The 13,378-nt window shown below is 52.0% G+C and overlaps 1 protein-coding gene across 1 annotated transcript in view; it reads left to right on the top strand.

Annotated features, from left to right (window-relative positions):
• The first annotated feature begins 1,029 nt into the window (after nucleotides 1-1,029).
• The window catches only part of Eip74EF (Ecdysone-induced protein E74), a 205,822-nt gene continuing 193,473 nt past the window's right edge, over nucleotides 1,030-13,378 (top strand). Inside the window, exon 1 of the mRNA XM_011139419.3 lies at nucleotides 1,030-1,864. The gene's annotated coding sequence lies outside the window, so the exon portion shown is untranslated. The remainder of the gene's footprint in view (nucleotides 1,865-13,378) is intronic.

Genomic DNA, 13,378 nt, shown 5'->3' with positions numbered 1-13,378 from the left:
CGCGAGCGGCACGGATAGCAGCGCGGGAGAGAAAGGGAGACGGCGGGATGGCAGAGTGAGAGAAAGAGAGGGAGAGAGATCAGCGCTCAGTAACGAATTTAGAAAGGGGGACAGCGGAGGGCACGTACCTGATATTTTACATATTTGCGTTACTGTTTTTATATACTGTTTGAACAATCTTTTGTTATATACACACATCCATTTGTTATATACGTATTTATATATTAACTAATTATGTCACTCGTCTTATTCGGAGAATTGTATACTCAATGACATCAATGACGTTCTTTCGGCATGTTTTACACATGCACGTGCGCGAGATTATTCGATGGTGTATTAAACATAGCGGGGCACTATTTCACGTGTCTCGAGAGTTAGCGATTGTTTTTGCCGGCACTTTTGGTATCGAGTACTTTTTGACCTTGGCACGCTTGTCGAAGTATACGGACGACGTGTTCGCACATGTACCGTCTGCCACACGCGACGTTTTTGTTTTTCACGTTTTTCTCTCCACGACATCTAGCCTGATACAGCGACTCTTGATTCTGATCAATGTTAGCGCCCGCGGTGTACGTATATTATAGAGCAGTCACCCACAAGAAGTCATTTCTTTCCGTCAGTTGACGCGACATGTGACTCATTGACGTTAGAGCCAATTATAATCAACTTGGCAGTTGACTTGATAATGACGTTAACTATATCTCGTAAACAATAGCCTTGAAATAGCCGCTAACACTTTGACGTGCACTTTATTTATTTGCATCGTACTTTATTGTTTCAGGAACATTGCTCCTCGCTCATTCTTGGCATCGTCGCCGCAGAACGAACGGCAGAAAAAAGATGCGGATGTTTGATATTGACCGAGTAAAAGTGCCGATAGTCTTAAATTAAACATTTCTAAATGCTCGTTGGCTTTTATCGCGTGCGCGAAACTGAAAAAGGACACGATAGAGAGATAGAGAGAAAGGAGAAAGAGAGAGAGAGAGAGAGGCAGAGAGAGAGAGAGAGAGAGAGAGAGAGAGAGAGAGAGAGAGAGAGAGAGAGAGAGAGAGAGAGGAGTAAACATGAGAGCAAGCGAAACAAATCCACCGGCAATGGTGCGACAAAGATCGACGCCCACGAGGAACGAGAGCGGCATGCTCCGTCGCGAGCGCGCGACGGAGAGCGCCGATTGGCTGGCACGCGCGCGACAAGGACGAGGCGAGCAGGAAGAGCGGCGCGAGCAGCGAGAAGCCGGCGACTTCGGGGCTCAGTCGGACGCGCGATTACAGACATACGAGACGCGCGCGCGGACTCTTCTCCTCGCACGAGGACCGAGAGAGAGAGCGAATCGAAAATCGAGAGAAACCACGTGCCGGGCAAGAGCCGCGCGTCGTACCGCGACATCGAAAATCCAGATCGGAATCACACAGGCCGGTCGACAGCGCGCGTGCACCGACAGTGTGTGCCGTCAACCTACGCGCGACCTTCCGCGTGACCCTTCGGGACGATCGTGCGCCGCGGCGCGTGTCGCACGCGGCAGACCCTTTCCACCGGCCGGTGGAATCGCGGCAGCGCGATTACGATACGACGACGTTTCCACCGCGACGGCAAGGATATATATGTATACGGGAGTGTGTGAGTGCGCGCTTGTCAGGTGGTGACTTGAAGTGAATTGCGACTCGGAGAGGACAAGTGACCGTCCCGCCGCGGCTGCTGCTGCTGTTGCTTCTGCTGCTTCTGCTGTTGCTGCTACTGCTTCTGCTGCTGCTGCTGCTGCTGCTGCTGCTGCTGCTGCTGCTGCTGCTGCTGCTGTGTGCGAGCGGACGGAGCCGCGAACCTGGTGCGGAGCATCGTCCAGATGTCACGGGCGCGTCGTCGAGCGGTGAGTGAATTGTTCTAGCATGCATTTTCTTTTCGATATAATGACGAGAGTGCGCGAACAAAATGAGGATACATCGCGCGACTCACCGATTTCCTTTTTTTCCCTCGCGTGCGCGCCAGCGAGGGAGTTAGTGGATAGTGTTACCGTACTGGAGGTGGATCGTACTCGCGCGGCCTCTGCGGGGTGAAGGAAGGAGGCAAGGATGGGAGGTGTTAGGTTTCGGCTGTTACTTACGGTTTACTCGAAAATCGCGTCGTGAACGTGGCATGAAGGGGGCCGGAAAGCCGCGTGTGTAACACCGTCGTCGTGCTTTTGGGCGAAAACGGTGAAATCGGGGCGAAGAGGGATCGTTGACCCAGCGAATCAACAAGACCGACTAGGACCGACTCGGCGGCGACATCGAAAGTTTTGTCGAAAGTCGCGGAAAGAGCAAGCGTCTCGACCCGATTTTTCGCCGGCGCGCCCCACGCCGCGGATTTGAGCGATTCGCGCTTTTATTGATGTTTCGTCGCGATCAATTCGATCGCAGTTCCTCCGGCGATGCCATCCATATTCACGATTGTGTCATCCGCGGCCGTCCAACGTATTTTAATGTTGATTATACGATCACACGAGGTGTCTTATCGCTGTATAGTCAATCGATTGCACACGACAAATGACACATATGATGGATAAGCCGACATTTGGCTCCAGTATACATCTTTGTACTTTCATCATTATATGAAGTATCTAATGGTATCCAATGGCTATTTACGTAGATATTATATCTACGTAGATATTTTACTTATCTTGATACATTCCTCGGTAGTTTATTTTCTTCGTTGTTCTCGATCCGTTTCCGGTAGCCTATCCGTGGTGTCCAAAACGCGTTCGAGAGACGTCTTTTTACTTAGCGTGATTTACATCTTATTTTCCGTCGGGGAATGCGCGCCGGGACGGCGCTCGGTAGCGGCAAGCTTCTCTTTACAATTCGCGGTGATTTACAGTGCTTCGCTTTGCGCAGAACGCTGTCGGTAAAGCTTGAATCATCCGAGCGCGTACGCGGCCCCGTGAATTATCGCGGCGCGAGAGAAAGTCGAGGAGCCGAAATTAAAGCCGATTCCGCGTCCAGTCCGTCGCCGCCAGCTCGCACGGCTGAGTGCTCTAAATGCACGAGCGTCGCGGCCGCGTATTTACGGAGCACCGCGGAAATCATAACTTGGAAGACACGCGTGCACCACACGGCTGCGTATCATGGAGAAAGTCTCTCGCGGTCCTTCGTAGTTATACGCATTTGCTCGTCTCTCTATTTCGCGTCGCGCGGAACAGCACGAAAGCCAGCCCGGTCTATCCCGTGCTCCCGGTACCCTCCCCCCCCCGTAGGTGTTCCCGCAGGTTTCTCGCGCGTGACTTTTCACCGTGCGTGAAAATTCGGGATGTCATGCGGTTAACGCGTACGCTAATTATTACGACGACGAGGTGTGCTCGCTCGCCTATCGCACGTCGGCTTTCTTCGAATCGAGTTTTCGGTCAGTGAAAGTTCTACACACCGTTGTCACGTCGGCAGTTTGCACATATTTTTTTTTTTTTTTTTACAAAGAGATATACACATATGTATATGTGTGCGTATATGTTACGTATGTGTGTACGGAACGTTGCGCGTCGCAAGACGTCGTAAAAATTCGGCGATAAGAGGCTGAATGACGCGTTAAACATCTTATCGCACCTAAGCGACATTGCTGCGATCCCCGGTCGTGTAGCTGCTTTTTCGTTCGCCTTGTTCGCCTTTTTCTCTTCCCTCCCCTCCCCCCCTCTCTATCTCTCTCTCTCGCTTTATCTCGCTTTTGAACGAAAGGTAACGGAAGAAAATAACGCGACGGGGCGTTGTGTCGTGCACTCGCGGAGTGTTCTATCGGTGAAGCGAGAGGCAAGGAGAAGTGAATGACAGAGAGGTGACGCGGGCGGACAGAGAGAGAAGGAGGAGAGCAAAAAAACGAAGATAAAAAAAGAGTGGGAGAGAAAGACAGAGAGAGAGAGAGAGAGAGAGGGAGAGGGAGGACAGACTCGGCAAAAAGGGAAGAGGGCGAGTGCGAGATTTTTCCACGTTGCCGGATAAAAGGCGGCGCGATCGCAGGGAGGATTATCGCGGCATTGTCGGGTCCAGGTTCGCGATAGAGAGCGAACGAGTGGGTAATGCTGTACTCTCTGTTTGCGCCGGCCCTGCGGGGTCTCTGACCGCCCGTCCGCGCCTCTCAACTCGACTCGCTTGTCCACGTTGCCGCGGCCTACCTACGGCTCGCTCGCGCTCGGTTGAAGTCAAGTCTCTCGGTCTTTCTCTCTCTCTCTCTCTCTCTCTCTCTTTTCCTTTCCCATTTTCGACTTTCAACACTGCGAGTCGGCGTCTGTTTCGAAAAAGAAAAAAATAATTGATACCTCGTAAAAAAAAGCAATGATAGTCGTCATAAAGAATACTGATGACCATCCGGTTTCATAATCCGTCTAGAAAAAAGAAAGAAACACCGAAAACAGCGATACAAGCGAGATTTATTTTTATTACTTGGATCCGATTCTTTCTCGTTCGTTTTACATTTGCGAGCGTATGTTTATCGGTTAATACACTGAGTTCGACAGTTCGGCGCCGGATTGTACGGTCGTGTCTCTCCGTGCTGTCGGATACAAATCTCCGTTAATGAAAGTTGTCGGTGTTTTTTGTCGTGTCGTCAATTGCGCGGTCGATTATTCAGCGATCCGTTAATCTCGTAAGTGAAGCACTTCGCCACTCCAGGTAACACGCCAAATAAGTATACGCAAGATATATCTTGCATTTTGCAACTGTCCCGAAAGCAACGTACGCTTACACGCAGCGCGTGTAGCTTAAATACATTACTGTTAGATTACCGATGTTCCCTCTCTTTCTCGCGAGGGCATTCTTGCGGATTAATGCCCCGTAATACTTTCTTTTTGCCGGGCTTACGCAACGCACCGGAGTTGCATCTGCTTCGACGAACGCAGTTGCACATGCTTACTAGATACGTGCACACCTATTTTTCAACAGCCTATCCCGAGAAAATAGCCCGTCGGTTTCGTCGTGACGAAATCTCGTAGGTATCGCCAAGGGCTACCACCGGGGGCGGGCGACGGATGTCGTACGCCCGGACGAAGTGCGAAACACGAAATATGCGTGTGAAACTCGTAAGAGATTTGTGCAGTGACTCACTCTTATCGGTGACTTTCTCCCGAAATTCTTTCTTGTCACCGTGACATTTAATTCCACGTGCAAAGTAGCGCTCTCGCGTGTGTGCTCTCTCTCTCTCTCTCTCTCTCGCTCTTTCTCTCTCTCTCTCTCTCTCTCTCTCTCTCTGTCTCTCTTTCTCTCTCGTGGCCGACTGGTGGGCGCATTAGCGCGGGCTTGCATTAGCGCGCGCTGCCGAAGCGCCATTATCGCTACCGTTTCTGCTGATCGCTTATAATCATTATTACGCTTAAGTAACGCCAAGGAGAATAAAATGAAAGAAATATTTCATTGATTTACGAACTGCCGCTACGCTTGCTTCTATCTTTATAACGCGGGCAATCGTTAGCAACAGTAACGAAGCTATTTATTCCGCGTGCCGGGATGCGCGCGCGCGTGCAGTCTCTCGTGCGCGCCGCAATTTTAGAAAATTACCAATTAACGCGAACGCGTTCTGTTCCACGGTGTATGCGCAATCCAACCGCGCGCTTCCTTTTTGCATAAACAATTCGTGGCTACGTGTATATGACCTCTGTTTGCTATGCTATGTATGTATATGTGTGAGGCTGTGCGTGCGTATTGTCATCGATTACCAGGACACGGCCGACCACGTCGTCGGTTTCTCTACTTGTCCGATGATTCGTGCCACCTACTACTAGTCGACCAGCACCTACACCTTCGTGTAGGTGCGGACGATGGCCGTGGGTGGGCTTTCCCGATAAGAAACGTCCCGACCGAGAAAACTCGAGACTTAACCTCCGTTGTCGATTTAATAGCGAGGCGGAGCAACTCGGTAGACTAACGTTGTCTTCTTGGTCTAGTCTTTGAAACCCGACGTGTCAAAAATATTCAGGGAGGTACTCAGAAGGCTCCTCTAATTACTGCATCTTGCATCTCGCATGTGACTCGTGGTTTTCTCTATAATGTTTGATACAAGAAAATGTAAAGACAGCTTTCGCTCTAGGAAAGGATGATAAATTTCACAAAATATGTACGAAGACATGTAGAACGTCACTTTGAGATAGGAATGTAAGCATTCGTTTTTCGATCGGCGCATGTTTTCAATTATTCGCGAATCATCGTCATACCCATTCGGCACGCACGGAAATATCTTGGTAGCGCTTTAACGATCGGATTGACGAGCGACGCAACGATACGTCGACATCGTTCACAGTCGCGGTCGGCGCGGGCCGCGGCGACGCGAAATCCTCGCGAATCGGCGGGTTTTCTCACCGCGAGCAAAAAGCGAACCTTACGGACACCCGGTATTTTGCGGTGTAACGCGCGCACGTGCAACGCGGCGCGCGGTCCGTGTACGTGAACGAACGCACACGACGTCGGAGCCAGTGAACCGAGCATTATAGTGCCCTGCAAGAAACGCCGGCCTGGTGCATTGACCGCGGTTGACCACACGTCATCGAATGAGTGACGTCACGCGGGCTTTACTGCACGAAAGCTACGTCACGGTCGGCTGCATCGCGAAGACGCGTCCTCGAAAATCTCGGTTCCTCGAGCATCTCTCTCTCTCTTTTTTTTTTTCTTCGTCTGTCGCCGCACGACAATTATTAACCTTTGAATGCGCGATGTCTGTCGTATTCCACATGTTCTCGGTACGCGTGAATTTCACGCGTTTTCACGGAGTATCCCTGCAAAAACTGTTTCGCGTCGCGTTCGCGCACGTACGCGACGCGACATACGCGGACAGGACTGTCCTTTCGGGCTTTCGAGCGAGAAATAAGCACGAGCATTTCCCTACTCGCAACTTCGTTGCTGCGCTTTTTAATGATCTCCACCGCTTTTCATCCCTTCTTGTTTTCGCGATCTTGATTTTTCGCGGAAAATCATTGCTCTTTCGAACCGAGGAGCGAGAGCGCTCGTGTCTCGAAAAACACCGTAACCGTGTCGACAATGAGAATTTCACGGATCCCATCCGTAAATAATTTCGCTTATTCCGAGATATGAAAGGAGACCCTCCTAGAGAGGAGACCCCTCTTTAAAAGTCCGCCTCTCTGGCGAGCGGCGTCCAAGCGCTAAGAATCCGGGATTACGTTTCTCATCGAGACAGAGATGCGCGGGCATCTCTCGATGAAAACTGCGACCTATTTCCGATAGGCCGAGATTTCGAGTTAATATTGCACCGGAGCGAAAAGAAATGACGGTGCGGCTTCGGTTCGGTACCGGGCGCAGTACCGGTGACTTACGGCTATACGCGATGGCCGGGGCTGGATCCCTTTTTTCCTCCTCGGGGGCTGCGTAACCTCCGATTCATCACGGTCGACCGCGGGCTATGCGCGAAGCATGAATAGTTAACGAACGAGCGTAGGAGGGCTCCGAGATTTTCCTCTACGACGGGTGAGCCGCCCGGTGTGTAACCTGCGTTCGCGCTCGCGCTCGCGCTCGCGAGAGGGGGCGGGGGAGGGGGAGAGAGAGAGAGCATAATAGCACGGTTATACATAGAGCTCGGTGGTTCCCGGCTGTATCTATCTACCTACCTACCTACCTACCTTCGCGAGAGCGGGCACGAGTGCGGGCGAGTTCGTTCCCTCGGACGAGTAAATCAAGTCGCTGGTCCGCGAAGAGCTGAATGCCTCGCGCTCTAGAGAGCGAGCGAGCGAGCGAGAGAGAGAGAGAGAGAGAGAGAGAGAGAGAGAGAGAGAGAGGGAGAAAGACTGGATGCGCCAAGAATGGATCGGCCTTTTTGCACTCGCTCCATTCTCGCGCGTCCCGTTGGACCACGAGCGCGGGCCTGTTTGGCAGCGCGAAACGCAGCCACTCCGTTTCTAATCGTCCCGACCATTCGAGATCGAAGCGCCGCCGACCGACCCCCCTGTGCGACTTTAATCGTTCGTTGTCGGCTAATTGTTGCGTCTCCCCTCTCGTCGATTCGATTCGTATAAATTTCTTGTCGCGGATCGAAATTTTCTTTAACGCGCATGCGTAGCATCGGAGTAAGTTTCTCGCGTAGCGATTGTCGATGATAGAAAGAAAAAAGAGATCGCGGAGTATGCCTTTGTATCCCGAGCAATTTCTTCGTACTTCGAATACAAAAGCAATCAGACTGCAGACACTCGCGCCGAGTGTCTAATATCGGATCACGAAGAGATCGAGTATAATTATCTACGGAGCGGTCCAAATCGAATTAATCGAAAGTGCCTAGCGAGCATCGCTCGCGAACGCTCGGCTCGATGCTCGCGGGGGGCGATTGGGGAGGGGGATGGAGACGTTTAAGCGATTGCATCGGTCGGTGTGCAAGGAGCAAGCGGAGCTACGAGAAAGTACCCGGCAACTTTCTCCGGTGGGTTTAGTTTGCACCGCGGGTCACCAGGCACGGACATTAAGAGCGAACGAACGCTCTCTTAGCGCGCGATGCAAGGGAGAGTGCAGGTTCCGAGCGGTGCCGTTGCCACGGGGGAAATTTAAAGTTCTCCCTCCCCCTCCAATTTCCTATTCTTTCCCGTGCAACCTCCTACGGCGGTCTTAACCTTTACGCGGCTAATGAGGTACGAGTGTCCTGCGAGGAAAGTAAGCCGACGCGCATCTTGCGAAACACTTGCGAATATTCTCGTGAGAAGTGTAAAAACTTGATAAAGGTGAATATATTCGAGATGTACTCGCATCGACGTGCCGTAATTATCAATTATTTCCGGACACACGTATATCTTATGATTCCTCTATATTGATATTTTACAATAAATATAAAAAATGAAGGTACACACCTTAAAGGAAGATACTTTATCTGCGATTGTAAATACACTGCGTATATACGCAGTGGAGAGGGATGCATCAAGATCACCAACAGGCGCAATGTTGCAGCTCATAAAGTGTGTTGATGAGCAAAACGGGAAAGGGGGAGATTCATAGATACGAAAAACACGAACAAGCCCAAATAAAGTGTTATTTCGGCGCTCGCGCCGTTTCGCGTCGTTAGCCGATAGTTAACGTCCATCGTTAGACCCCGCTCTCCTCGTCCGCCTTATGAAACAAACAAGGGTGAGACTATCTCGTATGTGAGCGTACGTACGTGAGCGACATACGCATTTGATCGAATTCTGAAGGCGAGCGCGATTCGCCTTCCCGTAAGGTCGCGCGCGCCCATCAGGCGAAACTGATCGTCGCGCGTTCTCAAGGTTGACTAACGTCGTGTCGCGGCCCAACCGAAATTGCTCGCTCGCTCGCCCCGTTGCACCCGCGCGTGCCCACGTGTCGATCTTTCATTATCGCCTGTTGCCGTATACGAACGGCATTAGGCAATCATCGCGCTCAGGTCGTCCTCAGCTCTTAACATTGGCCTCAATACCGGCCGATGACTCTGCGCGCGAACGCGCGACTGTCACACTTATCTGACTCACCGAAATCCGCCGCGCGTTAATAACCAAAAGTCGACGCCGTTGCCTGACACTGGCCCACTATACGTGCGTTAACACCGGGCCAGGTAGGTCTCGTGGACGTGTCGCGAGCGAGAGATAGGGAGAGAGGGAGCGAGAGAAAGAAGGTGGCTTTCGGTTTTCGGAAGGTAAAAAGTGAGAGTGCGCCTTTTCTCTCTGTCTCTCTCTCTCTCTCTCTCTCTCTCTCTCTCTCTCTCTCTCTCTCTCTCTCTCTCTCTCTCTCTCTTTCTCTCGCTCGAGTCGAGTCATCCGACCGCCTCGCTCAAGATCATGTAATCGATCCTGTCGCCGATCGCGCTCTCCGCGGTGAAGTCCTCGAGCCTCGACGCTTTCTGTTTAAACGGCGTTGTTGAAATTTGCCGATGGTCCGTGCCGCGCGCGCGTCTGTCATCGGCCATTTCGCCGGCAGGATACCGAAAGGACACGTTTCTCGTTTGCGTCTCGTCGGTCGTTACTTCGCGATACGATTGTGCCCGAGAACGTTGAGCAATTTCCGGCGGTGTGATCACGGATGTAAACCTCGCGGCAAAATCACACGTGTTTCCTCGCGAGATCGCGCTCGAGGAGGAGCCCGAGAGAGAGAGAGAGAGAGAGAGAGAGAGAGAGAGAGAGAGAGAGAGAGAGAGAGAGAGAGAGAGAGAGAGAGAGAGACTCGCCGCGTCGTCGCGCGCCGCGCTGTAAACGTCCAATCGACGAGTTCAAATTACAAGCGCGACGCTCTTCCACCGTTCGATCAATAGTGACAATAAATTCGTTCCCCACGGGTGCGCGCGCCCCACGTGTGCGACACGCACGGTATACCGCGGCTCTCTCGCCTCTACTCGGAGAATCCCCGTAAAGCAAGAGTCCGTCGAATTGACCGTAAATTACGGAGCGATCTCTCTCGACGCGTGCTTTTGCTGCTTCGCAGTCGAAGGGAATGACCGCGCGGCGGTCCTCCGGATTGTGTTCCCGCTGCGTTCGACCATAAATGCGGAAAGTACAACCGTAAAGTTGTTATCGCTCGCTTGCGGTCGGTACGAAACTTTTGTCTCTCGCGGCGGATTGCCACGAATTACACTAATAAGAAGCGGGATTAGCCCGAGCTTTTACGCCGGAGCTTTGAACCAGGGTAGTCCCTGCGGCCCCGAAGCCTTTTTACACCATCGTCGGCCTTTTACGTAATAACCGCCCGACGACGAAGAGCTGTTGTATGCACGCGTGCGCCGCAACGGTTCGTCACGCAATATTTAAATATTTCCTCGTCTCTTCGCACGCGTGTAGCGCGAAATACCATATCCACTGTTTTCTCTTTTCCGTTTTCGTGTCTCTCTCTCTCTCTCTCTCTCTCTCTCTCTCTCTCTCTCTCTCTCTCTCTCTCTCTCTCTCTCTCTCTCTCTCTCTCTCTCTCTCTCTCTCTCTCTCTCTCTCTCTCTCTCTCTCTCTCTCTGCCTCTCTTTCTCGTGCGCGCGACATCGCGCGACGTAATTGAGCCAGAAGAGTTGAGGCTCTCTCTTTGGTGGAAACGATACACGCTGCCTCGGTCGTACTCGGCAAGGCATTAGTAATAATATCGCGTTTTACGCCGGACACATATATATATATACGCAAGAGTCCGTGTTATTTTTATCAGTCGCTCGTTATTTTTAGCTATCCTCGCGTTCGGAGCGTCCGACACGACTTGGTCGCCGGCGAGGAATCGATTAAAGTCACGTGAAGCTCGCGAAGCTTTCGTCGGTTGAAAGTGCACACTCCTTCCATTACGCGGCAATTTCCCTTAACAATCATTCCCTGTACTTTGAGATACACGTGCGCGCGGAATGATGTCTGCGAGTATTAAGTTATTTCCAGAATGAAATTGTTAATTACGGATAAAGATATGTTTGAGGGAACATGTCGAGGAGCGGGCGGGGGGGGGGGGAACACGGATGGCACGAGGATGTAGCGAGGTGGCTGTAAGCTTCTCGAAAATTTTTCGAGAAGCCTCCCTTCCCCATTAGCGAACGACTCCGTCTCTTGGTAGGACGAGCAATCGCAGAGTAGTAGTAGGCGCGTCGTTTCTCGTGAAGATATTCCTCCGAGATATTCGTCCGAGGGGGACGAGCCACGAAGTATTCGAATCGAGCCGCGACAACGACTTTTCCCTGCTTCTCGATCGAGCCAAACAGCTGACCCGTCGCCGGATCTGCGACGTTTCTCTCCGATAACATCAGAATCTTGTCACCCGGCCAGGTGAAAAGGGAGAGTGCCCGGTCTCGTACGAGAGCGAGTCTTGCACGCAAAAGCGTGTGCGCCTCGCGGCTCGCGCGGGTCCCTGTTCTCTCTGTTTCTCTGTTTCACGTACGCCGGCTCTCCACGAAAAAGAAATCCAAATTCTCCGTGTTGAATTCATCTACGTCCCTCGCGAGACACTTCCGCGGTGTCCATATAATTCCGACGTATCTCAGGTACTTTCCTCCGATCGTTAAGAGGAAGACAAGTGTGACTCGCGGGGCGCTATCGCTTCGTCCGGCCGTAAAAAAATTTACCTCTCTTCATTTCGCGGGGCACACAAATCACACGCTCTTGTTTCTCTCGGCCATGTCGCGCGATACGTGTGAATAATCGTCGCTTCGAAGGAGGACAGGGGCACGAGGAGGCGTGGAAGTTACCAAATTTATGGCAGAGCTAACGGAGAGAGGAACACAGAGAGAGAGAGAGAGAGAGAGAGAGAGAGAGAGAGAGAGAGAGAGACGAATGTGTGCGACTCACAGTGAAAGTCGAAGTCCGCGGGTGACGTTCGCGAGCGCGCGATGCAACGCTTCGTGCAATCGTGTGCGCTCAAGTATATGCGGTACGGGCGTGCCTCGCGGATTTAATGCGAGCGTAAACTACGCTATCAGGTCACACAATTTTTTTATGCGTCAGCTTCGTACATCACGTCATGTCGCGCGAAGCGCGACGATGGAACGCAGCCGCGCGGCGCAGCGAGAGAATTTTGTCGCCGCGCGCGGATCGTCGCACCTCGAGTCGATCATTGAAAGTGACCGAGCTTGGAGCTCTCGCATCTCTCCTGCGAGAGAATCGGTCACGGGGGAAGTTTCATCGCGCTCGTTCGAACTCGCGTCGCTGAACGACGACGCAAGTTACCTCAGACTTCAAATACTTTGAAATCATTTTATTTTATTTTATTTCTTCCCTCTTTCTCCCGTCGCCGAGACATCCAGCGAGGCATCCGCGATCGGCTTTACCGCGGTTTACCGTCGCCGCTAACTTTAATGAGAAAGTGTGTTTCGTTGGATGTATGCAAAACGTGAACTTTAAAAACAAGATACTTGACGGAGCAACTGGCGGCGCGTATGACTCGCGGATTTATAACCCGCGAATTTAACGACGCGCGTTAAATCGCGCGCGCGCGCGCGCGCGCGCGCGTATCTTCGTGTCGCGGCGGGAGGGGCGGGGGAGGTAAACATGACCACGTCACGTTCCTTTTTTTTCCAAGCGGATTTGCAGTCGAGTCCCGCGTCGAGGGTAACGAGCGGGATTTATTGGAGCTCGTCGAGTTTTCATTACCGACACGTAGCCGGGACGTGCATACGCGCGGTCGCTCCGCGAGTATAAAGTTGCATTATTACGTTCGTTCGGGGTCGTTAGAGGAGTTTTACGCGCGCTAATTCACAGTTTAGTATTTGTAAATAATGAGCGTAATGATTGGTAACGGACAACAAGTGGCCGGCGCGACGAGCTAATCGCCGTCCTCGCGAGTCCTTTGTGTAATAACCGAGAGCGCGAGGAATGCCGCGAGATTTTCGCTCACGAGTCCACTGCTCGTCTTCGGATTACATCACCGGCGAGAGAGTGACGGATTATCGTCCGCGCGCGCATCGGGGCGAGCCGCTCCGGCGAGTTGTCGAGGCTCTTAAAAATAGACGAAAGGAGCCTCTCGAGGATGACGGTTGA

The sequence above is a fragment of the Harpegnathos saltator genome, unplaced genomic scaffold (assembly GCF_003227715.2).
Source record: "Harpegnathos saltator strain DR-91 unplaced genomic scaffold, Hsal_v8.6 scaffold534, whole genome shotgun sequence".
NCBI lineage: Eukaryota > Metazoa > Arthropoda > Insecta > Hymenoptera > Formicidae > Harpegnathos > Harpegnathos saltator.
Note: the sequence above shows the minus strand (reverse complement) of the source record. Positions and strands in the feature narration are given on the sequence as shown.